This window comes from Corella eumyota, chromosome 1 (genome assembly GCF_963082875.1).
Source record: "Corella eumyota chromosome 1, kaCorEumy4.1, whole genome shotgun sequence".
NCBI lineage: Eukaryota > Metazoa > Chordata > Ascidiacea > Phlebobranchia > Corellidae > Corella > Corella eumyota.
The window spans coordinates 15,926,021-15,933,637 of record NC_137490.1 but is presented as its reverse complement, the minus strand read 5'-3'; positions in this window follow the sequence as shown (position 1 = coordinate 15,933,637).

Genomic DNA, 7,617 nt, shown 5'->3' with positions numbered 1-7,617 from the left:
TTTGCTGTGCGTTGGTCAAAATCCCGTCGTTATCGTTAGTGTATTCAAAACTAAACCTGGAAAAATTGTATTGCCAAAAAAAGGGGAAATAAAACGTTTTTTTTTAACTTTTAAAGTAATTCTCATATAAATAGAAATATTTACCGGACCAGTCATCATTTCATCATCATCATCATGAGGCAATATAGCTCGCCAAATAAACTTTATCATTCTACGAAAATAGCGGTTTTCGTAACAAATTAAAATAAAAAGGCGAAACTAAATAACAAACTTGAAATTTGACCGATTTAAAACTAACTTTTGGTGACTCATAATATTATAACAGAACCATTTGCGATGTAGAAAAAGATATGATTATAAAAGAATTTTTTTAAAAAAACAAATGCGTCTTGCCTACCAGCTGCTCAAAGCTTAGAAGGCTGACTACCGCCACCCATTCACAAGGGATTGAGGCTTATTCTAGTTGTAAAATCGGACCTTCATAACACGTCTATGAACCACCAAATCGATAATTGAAACAAACTGCATTTTTTTACGTATTTTTAACATTTTATTGAATTTATATCAGTTCAACAAAAAAGTCCGACACTTTAGCTTCCATATTGTTTATATTCAGAGTGTTCAAATCGAAACCAGGTTTACAAAATAATACTGAATAAAATGGTATTTTAAACCTATAGGTAAACAAGACTTTTTCTCAAACAAGACTACCTTTTACTACAAAATAACTTTAGTATAATCCAAATGACAAATAAAGTTACCCACTAGACCACGTTAAACCAGCTGAACTGGCAATCTAAATAATCAATAAAGTGAGTTTAATTAACCATCGCCTATTGGGCCCTGTAAATTAACCAAACACTCGAGCATATAATACATGTTTTCACGCTTGTGCGCGTTAATTAACCTTCACAATACTAATTTTTGAAATCTTTTGTTTTTTCATAATTTAAAAACTGAACTCTATATTTAACATGTCAGTAGAAAGCGTACATGACTTAGCTTCTTGGGTCGAGTTGTGGCACCATGCCTTCTCCCTTTTTCTTAAATAATTTTACTTGTATAACGTTAAGTTAAATATTAGTCAACGCTTTGACCAAACCATAAAGAGTAAACATTCTACGGCACAAGTAAACAAATTCCACTTTAAGTACTTACAAGAAAGTAAAGACTTTCCATTTCCGTACGCTGTAAAACGCTGATTTCGAAAAAGATGAAGTCGTAAAAAACGTAAATGGCAAAGAACAACAATAAACTATACGGCGATATAGTTACGCTCATTTTAAAATAGTCTCGTAAAATATGAAATAAAATTTAAGTAACACCCGACGAAAGACAGGATACGGTTTTTGGTATATTTTAATAGATTTGGAGTATCTAAAAAAACTTATTTCAAACCATAAAATTTCTTTACCAATAAAATCTATTTTTAAATCTACTTAAAACAGTAAATGTTCCGTGCAGAGTAGTAGCCAACAAATCCTAAATTTAATATCTCCAAGCAAATGTTGCAGATTCAAACAGTCTGTCTACAAATCGGCGAAATTAAATTAACTTAATCTGACTCAGCGCATGGATCAAGAAAGAACATAGAATAGATACCGCACGTCCTTCAATATGAGCCTGTGCCAATCTTCCCATAATTGATTTTTCGCTTTTTTAGGTCGAAACCGGAGATGGGTATGTTTCTATAAATAGAAATTTCCTGAATTATTTATAGCCGGGTCTAATACGAACAAATATGACTAATTTTTCTCGATTATCTAATTTCAGGCTAGTGTGTTTCAACATTAAATTATGTCAGATTGATTTTAATGAATTTAGTGGCAGTCAACATCAGAAAAATTTTAATTATAAAAATATGTTTAATGACTTCAAATTTTTAAATTCTTTTTTTTAAATTAAAAATATCAAATAATACAAAAATACTATCTAAACCTAAACTTATAAACCAAAATATATATTTTTAAGTCAATGAAAATGTATTTTTAATTTCAAATAATACCATTTCAAGGCCAAAGCAAAACGACCTTTAATTATTAACATAATTGCAGAGCGCATTGTTACTTAAACAAAAGAATAATCCTATCATTGCATTTGCATAATCAAAGGTTAAGTTAAGCCTAAAAATAGTTAAAAAAAAAAAATTATTTTCTGTCTGTCTGCAAAATTTCTAAATTTAAATACTAAGAAATTCTAAACTGTTCGTTATATTTGATTGATTATCACATTTCGGTTGGGGAAACAGAGATGCAGATGTCGCATCATGTCACAAAACACCTGACCGAAAATGAAAAATCATATTCTGCACCCGGCCAATCTATAATAACCGTAGTTAGTTATATGAAAATAATCAAATCGCATGACAGACATACAAATCGCTTCGTTCTATTTTTACACCGAAAAAAATTGAGCCCGTTTAAAATATAATTTCCCTTGAATAAATAAACAACTTTATAATGCGAGCCACGTGACTTTTTCGGTCGTTTTAAAGAGAAGCGAGTTCATGGATTGAATGACAATATATTTTTTTCGTGATATTACAATTATTTCCGTTTTGAAAAGAAAATATAATAATATTTATTAAATATTCGCAAAATAAATATATCAAACTAATAATAATATCCGCTTGACTACAAAATAAGCAGAAATTCTTGGACGTGACATAATAAATATAGAAAGATATATAATATATATATAAATATATATTTTTTTAAATATCTACCAAAAAATGAAAATTGTAATTCTATTTTTTCAAATTATAAGTGCCAAAAGTAGCATAAGCTGATATTATTCACTCAATTGTATTTATTAACTTAAACACCACGAAAGAAACTTAATATGTCGCGTTATTTTAAAAGCCAATTGCCCATTAATATTTAAACGAATTATATATAAAGGAAACACAACATAATTGCAAAGTTTTGCATATATGCAGAACAGTATCTAAAACAAAATTAAACCTATTTTTATTAGTTAAAAATTCTACACAATTTTGAACAACAAAAAATCCGAAATACTTTAATAATAATAAATAAATTTTACAATATACGATTATACAAAACCTAATTTATATCTAGAATGAGATATTTTTTAAGCCAGTAAATCAATTTGTAAAACATAATTTAATATTCAATATCTTCTGACCATTTATTTAACGAATTCTAAATACGAGTTATAGTTAAATCATTATATATTCAGCTAATTTTTTTAATTGAAATTTACTGCTTATGAATCAAGATCCAATACTATTACAATCAACCTTTAGAAACGATTGATAACTTTTAAAAATTCCTAATATAGTTAAAACAAAATTGCCGTGATGTTTATGCGTTGAACAAAACTAAAGAATAGAATTTAAGGATGCCAAAATATTTATTCAAAAAGTAAATGCTATAGCATTTTTTCCTGTTCAAACGACATAACAAAAGTCTGTCTATGTTATTATTCTTAAATCTAATATTGGTTATATTTAAAATTGACAATTACTCCTTTACTAGTTACAGCTGAAACAATAAAACGCATTAAACCATGTTTAAAATAGATTAACAATCGTAAACCTGTTGATACATACCAGTTCCTAAGGAGTAAATCTGTTCTTTGAAATAACATAGCCTATTGTAAAGCCTGTTCAAATAAACCCAAGTTCATTTAAAGGCCAACTTCACGCATGTAAGGCATGTTAAGCCCGCGTGTATTATTCATTTAATGTTACGCTAAATGCAAAACATTTTTTTTTAAATGTCTTCTGTTATCCACAAAAACGTAAGAGTGTTTCCATTCATTCAAGCCCCAGGCACATTTCTTTAATTTTGTATACGATGAAAATGCGTTAAGATATTTAAGATAACAGTTTCTAAATATAGATATAACGATAAAAGAATCTAATAAAAAAATACCGAATCAGACTTTAATGACGCAAGTCTGGCAAGCCATTTAAAGGCAAAAATACTGTATCTACTTTCTCAGATCTAATAAACAAAATTTGGATTTTCCCAAATTAATACATATTTATATTAACTGAATCATGTTAATTTAAAGTATTTTACTTTAGTATAAATATACTTTTGATATATAAAAACTCTATTTAAAACTGCTATAAGGTTGCGGTTACTACCTAAAAAATAAGATTAATTTTCTTCACACTACTCTTTTATTTTAATTAATAAATAAACAATTAAAAGTATATTAGACCATAAAATATTTTCAAAACCATATTTACATCTGACTACGCCTCTAGTTATAGTACTTAAAAATAACTTTAAAGAAACCTAACCGCTCAGCTCGAACTACTAGACCCAAACTTTCAAGCGCAATCGACAATCGGAATTTGGAAAGTTGGTTTAGCGCGAGAGACAATATGATAAACACAGTCACAAAGACAGTTAGTTATATTTAGAGCCATTGTTATGCGTGTGTTTTTTACAACAGGGTCTCTCGTTACGTTATAGTGATATGGAGTGTAGACCAGTAAACAATTATTCAGTATAGCTGGAGATAGGGTTACGAAAATGCGAGGTATTGTTGCGATATTGAAGTTTATTTAGCGAATGACCGATTGGCTAAAAAAACGTAAACAACTTTTTCCAACACGAAATTTTTGAGAAATCAATTTTTTTACATTTCTTATTTTATTTTTAACTTTATTAAAAATACTTTACTTACTAACTACCTTTTTACATACTGTATCTAGAACGCTAACTTTAATTCAATGTACCTTTTGAGACTTTAGTACCTGTTTCATAACCCTAGAACATGTCAAATCAATCACAATTAGTCAAAAAGCAACATGAAAAACAGCCTACCCTCTATACCAGAACATGAAATAAGAAATTATCCATACTTGCTAATATTTTCAATTTGTGGGCTGTGGCGCACCATGATTAAGCACTGAACGTTTTAAACTGTTGGAGAATATGTTTGGTGGTTATGATGGAGCTAGCAGTATCTATACATCATCTAATCTAAATCCTGCAAGTATACAAATACAAGTCTAATCTCAACACACTTACACACGCCACAACATGGCACATACTGACAAGGTTATCGAAACTATTTGATAAGATAGTGTCACAAAATGACTTAAATTGCTAATAACAAAGTGGTCATCTTAGTGTGCTGGTTCTTTAAATAGAATTTTCGAGCCTAAAAAGGCCTAAATTCTAATAAAGTTTCCAAATTGGGCTTTCACTTCGCGTCAGCGCATGACAGCTTTTATGATTTTTAATAATAATCCCCATTAAGAAAAGCACCGATAATATTAGATGCTGCGGCGATAACGCCCAAATTTTGCAATACCCAAGATCAAAAAGGTTCGGACAGCCTAATGACAGCGTCGCACGGCAAAAAAATCAATACATAACACCAATTTTGGCGAGCAAAATTTGATTTTTAAATTATATGAGAAAATATCGATTGCAGAATAGCTTTGCAACCTTATGTAAAACAATTTATTTTCAATATGTTTGTATACTTTTTATTTCAATTATATCATAAGAAAAAATCATCCAAATTTCGTTCGTATTAGCGCAACTTTCTTCATATCAAACTGGTGTAATAATTTAAACAGGTTAAACAAACACCAGCCTGCCTTAGCTAAATAACAGGACTCTTGCTCTACCTTAAAGAGGCCTTTGGTAACTTGACCAAACGCGAACAATGCTACATTATAAGAAAGTGTGACTCTTTAAGCCAGAACCCCAACCGAAAACCAATTTATCAGGTTTTGTGAGGTTTGTTCTTTCGCAGCTAAGAACACACACGCACAAAGTTTACCTAAGCGTTGAAAACTAACAAATTTATCACTTAAATAACCATTCACATTCATAAATAACTCGTTTTAGTTTACATAAAACGAAGCAGATTTTTTTAGATAACAAACTTGAAAAAGATATGCCACCCATCCGGATTTTAATTAATAAAACTGTTTTTATTTATAAAATATTTTTATTTGAATTTAATTAATTTTCATCTTAACTTTTTAAGTTAAATTACTACATAAAAATTTATAAGCAAAATTAAAACTACTTAGAAAACAAACTTGAAAAATATATGCCACCCATCAGGTCTTTAATTAATAAAAGTGTTTTCATTTATAAAATATTTTTATTTGAATTTAATTAATTTTGATCTTAAGTTTTTAAGTTAAATTACTACATAAAAATTTATAAGCAAAATTAAAACTACTACAACTCTCCGCCTTATGCCAAACCAACAAATAAATTAAAACCGTTTAAACTTTTTTTACTGCTCGGAATTAAAATACTTTACATGTAAACATGAAAGGTTAAAGTAGAACAAGAGTTAAGTAAACCTGCATAATTCATATTAACATAACCGTTGTTTATAAAGCTTGAACTAGTAGTTTTCCGACAGTGCTTCAGTTACTAAACATTACTCTCTGACATAACCATGTTGATGCAAGTGTATTTAACTTTGAAAAAAATTGCCATTAGAAACGACAGGCAAAGAAGTTGAATTTACCATAAACATGCACATTTATTTTTCTTTGTTTCGAAAGTCCAATTAGTTTGTGTTACGTAAAAACACAAAATAAACAAAAAAAAAAAGTTTACTTAAAATGTCACATATTTAGTTGACGACGGGTTACATAACTGATATTTACATTAAAATTTTAATTGAAGTAAATTATACGCCCTCCTACAGTTTCCAAATAAAAACGCTTTTTTACAACATAGTAAAACTACTCGCGTTCTTTCTTGTAGTACAAATTTATTTTTGATTTTACAAGAAATCTTTCAACTGCGTGCCAGTTGTCAGTCAAGCATTTCGTTTAATGAATATACCGTTATCACTACTTAAGCTTTTATCACAGTTATAATATACGTACCATAACCATCTCTTAATTTGATCACGGACCATATGTGGTTTGAAACCATTACCATCTTTTATATAGACAAGTGTGTGACATTATCACATTAAAAACCTATGTTTACAAAAAATTTATGCAGAAAAACGTGCATAAAATTTTCTGATGTACTTAACTCGGTCGCGCCCTCTATCGATTGACATTTAAAGTAAAAAAATAATTCGATTTAGAACATGACGCTAAGCCAAAGTATTTGGTTTAATTTAATTAACTGAGAAAACAACAACATTGAAGTTAAAGTTCGTGTTGTTTTCAAACACAAATTAGTTTTTTTTAAATGCCAAAACACATTATATTTTTTATAACATTTTGTAAACATTTTTTTAGTTGACAATAAATATGATATCATAATTTTTCTTAATACAGTATCATTTGTCAATTTCTGTGATTCATAACTCAAAAATCAACTCATTTTGTTTGTTTACCCCCATAAAATTCTTATATTTTAATGTTTCGTTAAAAAACAAGAAGTTTTAGGTAAACAACTACTGTAGTAACTACATAAACATTACGATTCACCTAAAGGAAAATAATTCCAATTTTTGACTCAATGTTGTCTAGATCTGGCAATTAGGCATGCTTAATAAGCAATCTTAACTTAACACAACCTATAATTAGAATGTCAATCGCAAATTTTTTAGTCGTCGTAGTAAAAAATTAGTGAACTTAGTTATACTGTTACTACCAGCACAGGGGCCTAATTACCCATTAGTTATTACAATAAATAA